General features: G+C 40.5%; 1 pseudogene; it reads right to left on the bottom strand.

The window, feature by feature from the left end:
• Nucleotides 1–8,518: 8,518 nt before the first annotated feature.
• LOC138441312 (intraflagellar transport protein 20 homolog pseudogene) lies at nucleotides 8,519–12,724 on the bottom strand (annotated as a pseudogene).
• Nucleotides 12,725–13,062: the final 338 nt, after the last annotated feature.

Here is a 13,062-nt window from a genome sequence, read left to right as displayed (position 1 = left end):
AGGGCATCTTCCCGACTTAGGAATTGAACCCTCATCTCCTGTGTTGCCATGCGGATTCTTTACCACTGAGCCACCAGGGAAGTCCATTATTAATCTATAATACTAAGCATTCACTAGTTAGGGAAAGAGATTAGCAACTTGGTGCAAATACACCTGACATTCTGCTATTTATCATCTACTGTATGAAGATATATTAGTGAATATATGACCAAAGTTAGAAATTGTCTAACATTAAAGTGACCTTAAATTTAAAGAAAGAGGAAGCTTTCTAAAAAGCCCGCACTTTCGTATTAGCAAAATGTATCTTCTGAAACTCTAAGTATACGCAGTAATTGTTCCATAGAGTTAAAGTTTATTCCTGTTTTTTAAAAGTGATCTTGTCCTTTAAGTTAGGTGGTGGTGTATGAGGTAATGAAGTGCTCAATTGTCTATTTGTTGTATATAAATGTGTGATACTGAGACAGCTCAAGGATCTTTTCCACCTTTGCTACTGGATTATGATTCCCCATGCCTAATAGATAATAGATATTAAATAATTATGTCTTTAATGTGTGAAAGAATAGCTTATACATAAAAAAATCAAGTGATACTTAAGCACGCTAGTTTTCACAATCTTTACTTTTTTCCCCACTAGATATGACTAACAGCAGAAGAGGGAGGTATCATGAAGATGTTTAACCATGAAATGCGGTCATTCATAGAATTCCCACAGGTTGCTAATTTCAGAAAGACAAAGCATTTATCTGTAGTCTTCTTCAGCTTCCGTTAATTTTAAAGGCATAGTAAAAAGTCAGAACTCCTGGAGTGTGAAGTCAAGTGTCCCTTAGGAAGCATTACAACAAAAAAACAAGTGGAAATGACAGAATACCAGCTGGGCTACTTCAGATCCTAAAAGATGATGCTCTTGAAGTGCTGCACTCAATATGTCAGTAAATTTCGAAAACTCAGCAGTGGCCACACGACTGGAAAAGGTCTGTTTTCATTCCTCTCCCAAAGAAGGGCAATGCCAAATAATGTTCAAACCACCATACAGTTACCCTCATTTCACATGCTAGCAAGGTAATGCTCAAAACCCTTCAAGCTAGGCTTCAGCAGTATATGAAACAAGAACTTCCAGATGTACAAGGTGGGTTTAAAAAAGAGGAACTAGAGATCAAATTGCCAACAGTCACTGAATCAAGGAGAAAGCAGGGAATTCCAGAAAAACTTCTACTTCTGCTCCATTGATTACGTTAAAACCTTTGACTGTGTGGATCACTACAAACTGGAAAATTCTTAGAGTTAGGAATACCAGACCACTCACTGTTCCAGTCTCTTGAGAAACCTGCATGCATGTGAAGAAACAACAGTTAGAATTGGACATGGAACAATGGACTGGCTCCAAATTGGGAAAGGAGTGTGATAAGGCTGTATATTGTCACCCTGGTTGTTTAACTTCTATGCAGAGTACATCATGGGAAATGCTGGGCTGGATGAATCACAAGCTGCAATCAAGATTACCGGAAGAAATATCAAGAACCTCAGATATGCAGATGATACCACTCTAATGGCAGAAAGTAAAGAGGAACTAAAGAGCCCCTTGATGAGGGTGAAAGAGGAGAGTGAAAAAGCTGGCTTGAAAGTCAACATTCAAAAAACAGAGACTGTGGTATCTGGTCCCATCTCTTCATGTCAAATAGAAGGGGAGAAAGTGGAAACAATGGCAGATTTTCTTTTCTTGGGCTCCAAAATCAGTGTTGATGGCGACTGCAGCCATGATATTAAAAGATGCTTGCTCCCCTGGAAGGAAAACTATCATAAACCTAGACAGTGTATTAGAAAGCAGAGACATCACCTTGCCAACAAAGGTCTGCATAGTCAAAGCTTTGGTTTTTCCAGTATTTGGATGTGAGTTGGACCATAAAGAAGGCTGAGTGGGGAAGAATTGATGCTTTCGAATTGTGGTGCTGAAGAAGACTCGAGAGTCCCTTGGAAGCAAGGAGATCAAACCAGTCAAACCTGAAGAAAATAAACCCTGAATATAATTGAAAGGACTCATGCTGAAGCTGAAGCTTCAAAACTTTGGCCACCTGATGTGAAGAGCCAGTCATTGGAATAGACCCTGATGCTGGTAAAGATCGAAGGCAAAAGGAGAAGAGGGTGGCAGAGGATGAGATGGTTAGATAGCATCACCAACTTAATGGACTTGAATTTGAGCAAGCTCCAGGAGATAGTGGAGGATAGAGGAGCCTGACTTGCTGTAGTCCATTAGGTTGCAAAGAGTCAGACAGGACTTAGTGACTAAACAACAAGAATAAAAGAATATTGATGTTGAAGTTAAACAGTGCAGTGATCAGATTCTGGTTTCACCACTTAACAGCTGTGAAGAAATGGCGTGCTCCTTACTGTTCCTCATCAGCAAAAGGACCCCTATGTTTCCTGTGTTTTTTAATTGGAGGATAATTACTATACAATATTGTATTGGCTTCTGCCGTACAGCAGTGTGAATCAGTCGCAAGTAGAACACTGATGTTTCTTACCAGGCTGGGTTTTCCTTTGTGAGAGAATGTCTGCAAAAAAATAGCTTGCAGAAAACAGATCCTAAATAGTAAATATTAGCTATCATTGTTATTCTTAGTAGACAGGAGAGAAGGTGTGGAAAAGGAAGGCGAGCAGACACCAGTATCAGGCAGGAACCTTGGAAAATGATGAAGAATTTATAGCAGGAACTGAGAGAGCACTTTGTTACCTCCAGTAGCAGTTTTTCTCCACAATGCCCTGACTGTCAAATAAGTAATTTTAAGCTTTTTCCCTTATTTCACTTTCCAGCTCGAAATCTCTTTATCTCGCTCTGCTAGTATCCTAATAGGAAGTTCATGTCTGCTCATAATCTGCCTTTTTTTTTTTTTTTTTTTCCGAATTTCCCAGGGTGAAGCCTCTACTGCTGCCGCCTGGCACTGCAGATGCTCTTTTCTTTGGCCACTTCTCGGCTGGAGTCCCACCTTGTCCTGTCATCTCCACTCCTGTTTCCCAGTACCTCCCCCCCCCGCCCCTCCCCCTGCCTCATCGAACAGCAGTGTCCTCCCACATTGAGTTGAGGGCTGCTTTTCATGTTTTCTGAAATTATTTTCTGTAATTTAACTTTGCATTAGCAGTATCACTTGTCTTTTCAATAAGAGTGTTTCCTCAAGGTAGTGATTGTTCTACTTCTTGGTGTCCAACTGAGATGCTAATATCTGTAATTTGTGTTTCTTAGAGAATTCTGAAAAAGAAGTCTGCAGGTCCAATTACCCCTTTACTGATAATTTTGATAATGCATCTAAGGAATTAGGACTTTTTAAATCTAAAAACCACATGGGTCTGAGGTTCCCTCACCTATTACTGCCTTAAGTACTGTTTTCTCCAAGTGATTATGCCACCGTCATATTCTATCAGTATCTCAGGAGCGCCCCCTACTGGGCAAATGGCTTTTGGATGACATCTGTTAACCTGAAATTTAGGGAGAGTCTAATTTCTCTGTACCAAAGTTTCAGTCTACAAGCAAAGACAGGATGCTTAAAGCAATGATGCAACACCAGTGTAAATTAGTAGTGTTTTTTTTTCTTCCTAATCCCACTGTCCCTTGGCTCTTGATGACTTTTTAAATGGAACAGTATTAAAATAATGTCTTTGAAGCACATGGATTCCTATCCTTGTTTAATTGTCTTGGCTTCAAAAGTTTACTCAAGTAAATCCAGGGTTCCATTTTACATTGCACTTTTAGCCCCCTAGGATTATATAGGCAATTAAGCTATCCTTCCAAGAGTTCTAAATACTCATTAACATTATTAATCATTTTTAACATACCAAGTTCTGATATCCTCTGGGAAATCCTGTGTACTGCATTAGAGTGTCTCATGTCAGCTCTCCTACAAGGATAGAGCCATATACTTCAGCTCTGTTGTCAGATATGCCAAGGCTAAAACTTTGCTCTTGTTGGGATAATGACTTTGGGTTTTAGGTACACTTTCATGGCTTCATAAACTACCTAAGACCCACTCTCGATATGGTTCTGTTTTAAATGAAATTACTTTACGCATAACTTAGCATAAAAAATGTTCAGTGACTAGAATCAGATTAAATTGGAAAATTAGATTAAATTATATACCACTGCTAATAGCAGCAGATACTCATATGGTGCTTCACACCACAGCCCTCCTCCCCTTCATTTACTGATAAGAAGCTGAAGCTCAGAAAAGTTTAGTTCAGTCGCTCAGTGTGTCCGACTCTTTGAGACCACATGAATCGCAGCACGCTAGGCCTCCCTGTCCATCACCAACTCCCGGAGTTCACTCAGACTCACGTCCATCGAGTCGGTGATGCCATCCAGCCATCTCATCCTCTGTCGTCCCCTTCTCCTCCTGCCCTCAATCCCTCCCAGCATCAGAGTCTTTTCCAATGAGTCAACTCTTCACATGAGGTGGCCAAAGTACTGGAGTTTCAGCTTTAGCATCATTCCTTCCAAAGAACACCCAGGGCTGGTCTCCTTCAGAATGGACTGGTTGGATCTCCTTGCAGTCCAAGGGACTCTCAAGAGTCTTCTCCAACACCACAGTTCAAATGCATCAATTCTTCGGTGCTCAGCCTTTTTTCTCAGTCCAACTCTCACATCCATACATGACCACTGGGAAAACCATAGCCTTGATTAGATGGACCTTAGTTGGCAAAGTAATGTCTCTGCTTTTTTCTTATGCTGTCTAGGTTGGTCATAACTTTTCTTCCGAGGAGTAAGCGTCTTTTAGTTTCATGGCTGCAGTCACCATCTGCAGTGATTTTAGAGCCCCCCAAAATAAAGTCTGACACTGTTTCCACTGTTTCCCCATCTATTTGCCATGAAGTAATGGGACCGGATGCCATGATCTTTGTTTTCTGGTAGAACCACAATTCAAATCCCAGGAGGCTGTGAAACCAGTTATTTCTGTTAAAAAAAGAGAGCATAGAAGAGAGCATATCTGTTTGTGTGATAAGTTACTGAAATTAAGGTACCTCTATAATTTCAAATGTATTATACAAAGTTAATAGGGAGGCTGCTGGTCACCTTATCTTTTAAGCAGAGACCGTAAGCAGTTATTCCTCTAATGAAATTAATTTAATTAAAAATCTCTTTTGTTTATGGGCTTGGTTGTAAAATCTCTGCAAATAAACATGTGAATGTGCTAGCTAACCGTGCTAGGTGTTAAGTTTTATCACATGCACTTAACTAGAGGTGAGGTTGAGCAGTTGTACGCCTCTTCCACACTCGGTGTCGCATTAGCATAGGTCTTCCTACTGCTTACTCTAAAGCTATAATTCAGATCTTAGGGCATGCAGAGTTTTATAGATAACTTGCTTTTTAAAACACCCAATTTCCATATTTCTTTATTTCGTTATTTTAGGAGATTATGGGAACTAAAGTAACATTTTGTCATTCATGTCTTGTGTAAAGAGAATAGTTAAAAAATTGTATCACCCTATTGTTTTGTAATATGCAGCCAGTAAAAACGATTGAACTGTAGGCACTACTTGCCACCAGCACTACCATCTCCACCTCCACTGCTACCGTTACTAGTAGCAAACGTTTGCTTGGCATTTGATTTGACTCAGGCAGTGTTCTGGCCTTCCTGGTGGCTCAGATGTTAAAGCGTCTCCCTGCAATGTGGGACACCTGGTGGGTTCAGTCCCTGGGTCAGAAAGATCCCCTGGAAAAGGAAATGGCAACCCACTCCGGTACTCTTGCCTAGAAAATTCCACGGACAGAGGAGCCTGGTAGGCTACAGCCCATGGGGTCGCAAAGAGCTGGACATGACTGAGCGACTTCACTTTTCACTTTAGGCAATGTTCTAAGCTCATCATGTATGTGAACTCATTTAATCTACCTCTGAAAGGATATGCAGGAAACTGATCATTGTGGTTCCTCTGGAAAGGGAGTCAGAGCAACTAGAGTCTGACCTAGAAATTTAGTTTCCACTGAATCCCTTTTTATTGGTTTGAAATTAACATACACATTGAATTGAAGATTAATTTTAATGTAATCATAACTTCATTAGTATTAAAGTAATATAAAAGTGAAAATTGAACATAAGTAGAAAAACAGCAAGTAGCTCATATCCACTATGGCTACAAATTGTTGTTTTTAAGAAATATTTTATGGGGAGGGAGGTGGGAGGGGGGTTCATGTTTGGGGACACATGTAAGAATTAAAGATTTTAAAATTGAAAAAATAAAAACTGAAAAAAAAATATTTTATTGTTGTTGTTCAGTTGCTCAGTTGGGTCCGACTCTTTGTGACCCCCATGGACTGCACACCAGGCTTCCCTGTCCTTCACTATCTCCTGGAGCTTGCTCAAACTCATGTCCACTGAATCGGTGATGCCGTCCAACCATCTCATCCTCTGTCACTCCCTTCTCCTGCCTTCAGTCTTTCCCAGCATCAGAGTCTTTTCCAGTGAGTCAGCTCTTTACATCAGGTGGCCAAAATATTGGCGCTTCAGCATCAGTCCTTCCAGTGAATACTCAGGGTTGATTTCCTTTAGGATTGACTGGTTTGATCTCCTTGCTGTCCAAGGGACTCTCAAGAGTCTACTTCAGCACCACAGTTTGAAGGCATCAGTTCTTCAGTGCTCAGCCTTTTTTATTGTCCAGCTCTCACATCCATACATGACTGCTGGAAAAACCAGAGCTTTGACTATACGTACCTTTGTAGGCAAAATAATATCTCTGCTTTTTAATACACTGTCTAGGTTTGTCATAGCTTTCCTTCCAAGGAGCAAGCATCTTTTAATTTTGAGGCTGCAGTCACCATCCACAGTGATTTTGGGAGCCCAGGAAAACAAAGTCTGTCACTCTTTCCATTTTTTCTCCATCTAGATTTAGCTCTCCTCTTTCTTCCTATTTCCACTGTGCATAAGCACCTTCCACATCCTCCAGTGTTTTTAATAACACTGTATCATAATATCAGATCAATAGTTAATGTTCACATTATTATGAATATAAAAATGCCATTCACAGCACAACCATATAAAAATTATAATTACTTTTCTTAATGCCATTTTCTGTTTTTTCCTGGAGTCGATTTTTCTTGTTGTTGTTTTTTTTTTTAAACTGGTGGCATTTCTGTACCCTTGGAAAACTAGTATGGAATACGAGTTTCACAAAAGTCTCTGGAGTCAGATTGCCTGGGATTCAGCCCCAGTGCTGCTCCTTACTAGTTGTGTTGACCTACCTAGAAGCCTCTGCCTTCTTTTTCTTATCTGTAAAATAGGGGCAATACATACATCCATTGCATAAGGTTCAGATACAGTATGCATGGAAGACTGTCTGCCCATAGAAAGCATTCCATAAATGTTATCTGTTATTAATTGCTAATTCAATCTCGACACTCTGGATTTGTATGTTTCTTAATATACAGGCTCACAGCAATGAGTCTGTCAATTTCATCTTTGGGAAAATGTCTCCCAGATTCTTCCAATCTGCCCCACAAAGGAGTATTCACCCAAGCTAGGACAGTGCAAATTCTTATTCAGGATTTCCTCTGATAAAATTCACATTTTATTGCAAGACAAGACAGCTTTAACCTAAAATTTTTCTTTGTTTGGGCCTCCTCCCTTCCCTTTAGTGTGTATTGTGCTAAGCAGACCTCCTTAGGAGATAACTTTCCTAAACTTCCTTTTTTATCTCATTAAGGGTCCCACCTCCCGGGGAGATAAACCTTTCTTCTTAATCTTGTAAGGGATCATGAGTGACCCATGAGCCACTCCTCACTTTCTACCTGTAGATCTGGATTGTATAAACTGTGCTTACGTACAGCGCTCTGTCTCAGAAATTTAGGTAACTGTGCTTTGACTTCTAATAAGCGGAAGAGTTCTCAGAGGTTTCTGAGAGGTTGCTCCCAGGTTATAACCCTCAGTTTGAATAGAATAAGATTTTCCTTTTTTTTTTTTAGTTTTTTAAAATTATTTTTTATAAATTTATTTATTTTAATTGGAGGCTAATTACTTTACAATATTGTACTGGTTTTGCCATACGTCAACATGAATCTGCCACGGGTGTACACGTGTTCCCCATCCTGAACCCGTCTCCCACCTCCATTTCTCTCTTAAATCAGCTGGTTAGTTTTTTGTCACCATCTTTTACCTTCACCTTTCTTTTTTTTTTTTTTAATTTGGAAATAATAATTTATTTCTTTTCCTCCCAAAACTATGAAAATTTACCAAAAAAAAAAAAAATCAAAGTTTACAAGCTGCTCAGTTCAGACTGAAAGTGCAAGAGGTGAGAGCCTGGACCACAATGGCGACTGGGTGTTCACCTACAGGCATACACTGACACGTGAAAGAAGCTCCCCCAGCTTTGTGCTCCTGCCTTCAGAGATGCTGTGGTTCTTCCCGTGCCCCCTCACACCACACTCGGGTCATTAGGTCACCAGAATGATACAGAGGTTTTTGGGGTTTGGGCATTGTGGATTTTTTCTTTTTCTTTTCTTTTTTTTGCCCTCCTGCTAGAAAACGAAATTTTCAGTTCATTTCTAAGAAATAAATTGGTCAATAAATTCATTTTGTTCTGCGTCTCCTTTCCGCAAAGCTTCGTATGCAATGCGATACCCTTCAGGCTGCATTCTGTTCTGCTGTTAGTGCCTGGAGTTGCTGCTATTGGTCTTCTCTCTATCTTGCTGTAGATCTCAGCAAGTTCTGAGCACCAGTGGCCTTCGTCATTTCATTTTATGCTTATTTTGCAAGTTGATCAACAAGCTCAATTAAACCACCAGTTATTTTCTAAAATTGGCCCATTTTGTCCACAAAGTCCTTGCGCTCTTCCTTGAGCTCTCTAGTCTGCTGGGTAACCTCTGGGTCCAATACCTGCAGCTTGTCTAGCTCATCAAAGTGCAGCCCTGCTTCACCCAGGATGTCCCTGGCTCACCCTCCAGTCAGGCAGCCAGTGCCCTGCCTGGCAGCCTCAGCCGCTGCTGTGGCTACAGGACCTACTTACCTCCCTGCTTTTTGGCTTTGGTCCCTTGTGTTCTGGACTCCATTTTTCTTCTTTGTTGGCCTATGACTGTTTTTTAATGAAGCATATCTTACAGCTTCTTGAGAAGGAGTTTTGGGGGAGTAACTTTTTTTAAAGGAAATTGCATGTCAGAAAATGTCCATTTTCTATCCTAATGCTAAGTAATAGTTTTGTTGAACATGTAATTCTAAAAGAAAAGTAATTTCTCTTCAGATTTGTGAAGGCATTTTTTCTTTGTCTTGTTTCCAGTATTGCTGTTGAGAGGTCTAAAGCTATTCTAATTCCTATCCTTAAATATGACTCTCTCCCTCCTTTTCTAGAATATAGGTTCTTCACTTTGACTCCAGTTTTAAAAAATTTTACAGTGATATGTAATTTTTAAATTTTTTTCTGAAATATAGTTGCTTTACTACAGTGATATATAATTAAAATTTAAAAGAAATGTGTGGATTCTTCTTTTCCATAAAATATAACTCACTTTATGTACCATTCTGCTCTGTGCTTTTTTTTTTTCACTAAATGTATCCTCAAATGAGTATCAGCTTTCCAGTCCATACTGGAAAGCCTGTCTTATAAAGGATGGCAATGTACTCTTAGAGCAAGCTCCGGCCTGAGTGATGGTGGGGTTATATCAGTTAGTTCAGTCGCTCAGTCATGTGCAACTCTTTGCGACCCCATGGACTGCAGCACGCAAGGCTTCCCTGTCCATCACCAACTCGCAAAGCTTGCTCAAACTCATGTCCATCAAGTCGGTGATGCCATCCAACCATCTCATCTTCTCCTCTTGCCTCCAATCTTTCCAAGCATCAGAGTCTTTTCTTCGAATTAGGTGGCCAGAGTATTGGAGCTTTAACCTCAGCATCAGTCCTTCCAATGAACACTGAGGACTGATCTCCTTTAGGATGGACTGGTTGGATCTCCAGGACCCTTAAGCATCTTCTCCAGCACCACAGTTCCAAAGCATCAATTCTTCAGTGCTCAGCTTTCTTCACAGTCCAACTCTCACATCCATATATGACTACTGGAAAAAACATAGCTTTGACTAGGGGTTATATGGGTACCTTTAAATAATTTTTAAATGTTTAATACATTTAGTGGAAAAAAGGGTGAACAAATTGTACAGAATAAATATGTGCAGTTATTTGTCTATCAATAATAGCTCTATAAAGCTTTAAAAATAATGTAGGAATTTGGGACTGACTTCAGGTCAGACTTGATATTATTGCCACTGCTTTTGCCTTGAATATGACTAAGAGCCTCCATAAGGATATAAATGCCTGTGGTGGTTTAGTTGCTAAGCAGTGTCCAACTCTTGCAACCCCATAGACTGTAGCCTGCCAGGCTCCTCTGTCCTTGGGATTCTCCAGGCAAGAATACTGGAGTAATCAAACCTGAGTCCTGCATTCAGGCAGATTCTTTACTGACTGAGCTGTGAGGGAAGCCCCATATAAATGCCTGTTTTGCCTTTTTTTTTTTTTTAACTTTTTCTCTTTTGCCATTGCTTTCCTTGTGTATCCCTTGAAGGAATCTTTTAAAATTGTTTAATCATTTAATTACAGTCACTTAAAGGCACACATTGGAGAAGGAAATGGCAACCCACTCCAGTATTCTTGCCTGGAGAATCCCATGGACAGAGAAGCCTGGTGGGCTACAGTCCACAGGGTCGCAAAGAGTCGGACACGACTGAGCGACTTCACTTCACTTCACTAAAGGCACACATAAACTGCAGAAAATTTCAGTAGGCTGAGAGCACTGCTGCTGATCTCACAAACTGTCTGGCATACTGAGCATAGGTAAAAATGCCAACCTGAATATCGAGATGCTAGTGGTAGACAGTGGTAAAGAATCTGCCTGCCAGTACAGGAAACAGAAGAGACTTGGGTTGGATTCCTGGGTCGGAAAGATCCCCTAGAGAAGGGAACGGCAACCCACTCCAGTATTCTTTCCTGGAGAATCCCATGGATAGAGGAGCCCGGCAGGCTATGTTCCATAGAGTCACAAAGAGCCGGACATAACTTAAACAGTTTAGCACGGACACATGGATAGCTCCTTTTAAAAATAAAAATTCTAAAATTTTATGCCTATACCCGGTTGGACTGTTTTGCACACATTCAGAGGCAAACATCTTACTTTGAAGAAAGATCCTCTAGAATACCCTATTCTTTTGGCATATAATTATGGCAGGTTCCCCCCCCCCAAAAGTATAATATTCCTGGTATATGCATGCTTTTTATCTTTCTATCTCAAACTGTTTTCACATATTTCCTCTCTCAGACCTTCACACCTGGTATTTTTAACAGGTTATGAAGCCTTTGTTTTTTGAGAGTAATTAACACATGTATTGAATCTTAAGGTATATAAGGCTAGTATTGTGGGTAGTGCTGAGTTGCTTCAGTCATGTCTGAGTCTTTGCAACCCTATGGACTGTAGCCCACCAGGCTCCTCTGTCCATGGGATTCCCTCCATAAGCTCTTCCAGGGGACCTTCCCAACCCAGGGACTGAACCTGAGTTTCTTACGACTCCTCCCTTGAGAGGTGGATTCTTTACCACTAGCACCACTCGGGAAGCCCTATGCTAGTACCATAATGTTTCTTAAATTTTAATGTACATTGAAATCACCTGGATTTTTTTTAGTACTGATTCTGATTCAGTATGTCTGGGATGAGGGCTGTGGTTCTGCATTTCTAATAAGCTCCCAGGTGATGGTAATAATGTTGGTCTATGAAGCACACAGACTTCTACAGTCGGAATGTAAAGAGGTGCATAATCTGATCTCCACCTTTAAAGGATTTATAATGTAGCCAGGGATGAGTATGGACATGAATAGAACACCCAGGATTTATGTAATTGTGATATAGCTCTTCTTTTTTAGTGTCGTCTTTGTCATGTTCTCAAGTCACCTAATTTTACCTACCCTCTTGGATGGTAGCCGCAGGTGCCATGTGTTCAAAACTCACCTGCATTCTCTTAATGTACCCTCTCCGAGATTTTCCCTTTGAGAATTAACATTAATCTATTATTTAAAAATATGTTAGCTTATATTAATGTCTAATCCTTCTCAGATATTATATGGAAATTTGTACCAGGTTGTCTTATGACATAAGCCAGAAGTTTATATGGTAGAAGATAGTATGAGGACTATGCACATGCTGGAAAATAGACTGTGAGATAGTCCTTGGAGCGGGGAGAAATCTGCCATGAAGTTCTGTGATTAAATACTCAGGATCTGTGGGCTTCCCTGGTGGCTCAGCTAGTAAAGAATCCTCCTGCAATGCGGGAGACCTGAGTTCGATCCCTGGAGAAGGGAATGGCTACCCACTCCAGTATTCTGGCCTGGAGAATTCCATGGACTGTATCGTTCATGGGATCACAAAGAGTCGGACATGACTGAGCGACTTTCATTTTAGTTATATACATAGCATGGTCCCAGAAAGTAAAGATTTGCTGAATGAGTGGTATGGTGGGACTGATAGACAGGGAACAAAAATGCAATAAAGGAGCTCTGTTAACCTCGAAATGGACTCATGAAAGGATTAATCATCAGTGATAAATGTTCCTGATCCCCAAAGAGCTGAATGTGTTGTGCGATTCTGAGCAAATCTCATCTATCACTGTTGAGCCATAATAGCTATCCATCTACTATGCTGACTGGTGAAGCTCTGCACCCGTCGAGGTCAGCTTTATGGCTTGCTCAGCTCCAGATTGCCGCAGTGGCTGTTGCACCATCGCTATCACCAAGCATCCTTCTCTTCATCATAATTGCCAACACGCAAACAAATGCACTCACTGCTTCCTCATGCAAACGAAAAAGAGAAATACGGTGGCACGGTTCTTTCTCTCCAGGTTTGTCGGCCAAATTTGACTGAGCAATTGAACATAGGTTTTCAAGTCTAATCAATTACTGAATACTGATTGAGTACCAACTTTTTGAAAGCACTTTGTTGGGTCCCTGGGAAACATGAAGATTAGTAAGACCTGGCTCCCACCTTCACACAGCTTACGTTATAGTTGTTTTGATAATACACATAACTTTTTGAAAAATCTGTTGTGAGCAATTGACCAAG

Source organism: Ovis canadensis, chromosome 1, assembly GCF_042477335.2.
Source record: "Ovis canadensis isolate MfBH-ARS-UI-01 breed Bighorn chromosome 1, ARS-UI_OviCan_v2, whole genome shotgun sequence".
NCBI classification, from domain to species: domain Eukaryota; kingdom Metazoa; phylum Chordata; class Mammalia; order Artiodactyla; family Bovidae; genus Ovis; species Ovis canadensis.
The sequence above is the reverse complement of the archived record's forward strand: the minus strand, read 5'-3'. Positions and strand labels throughout refer to the sequence as shown.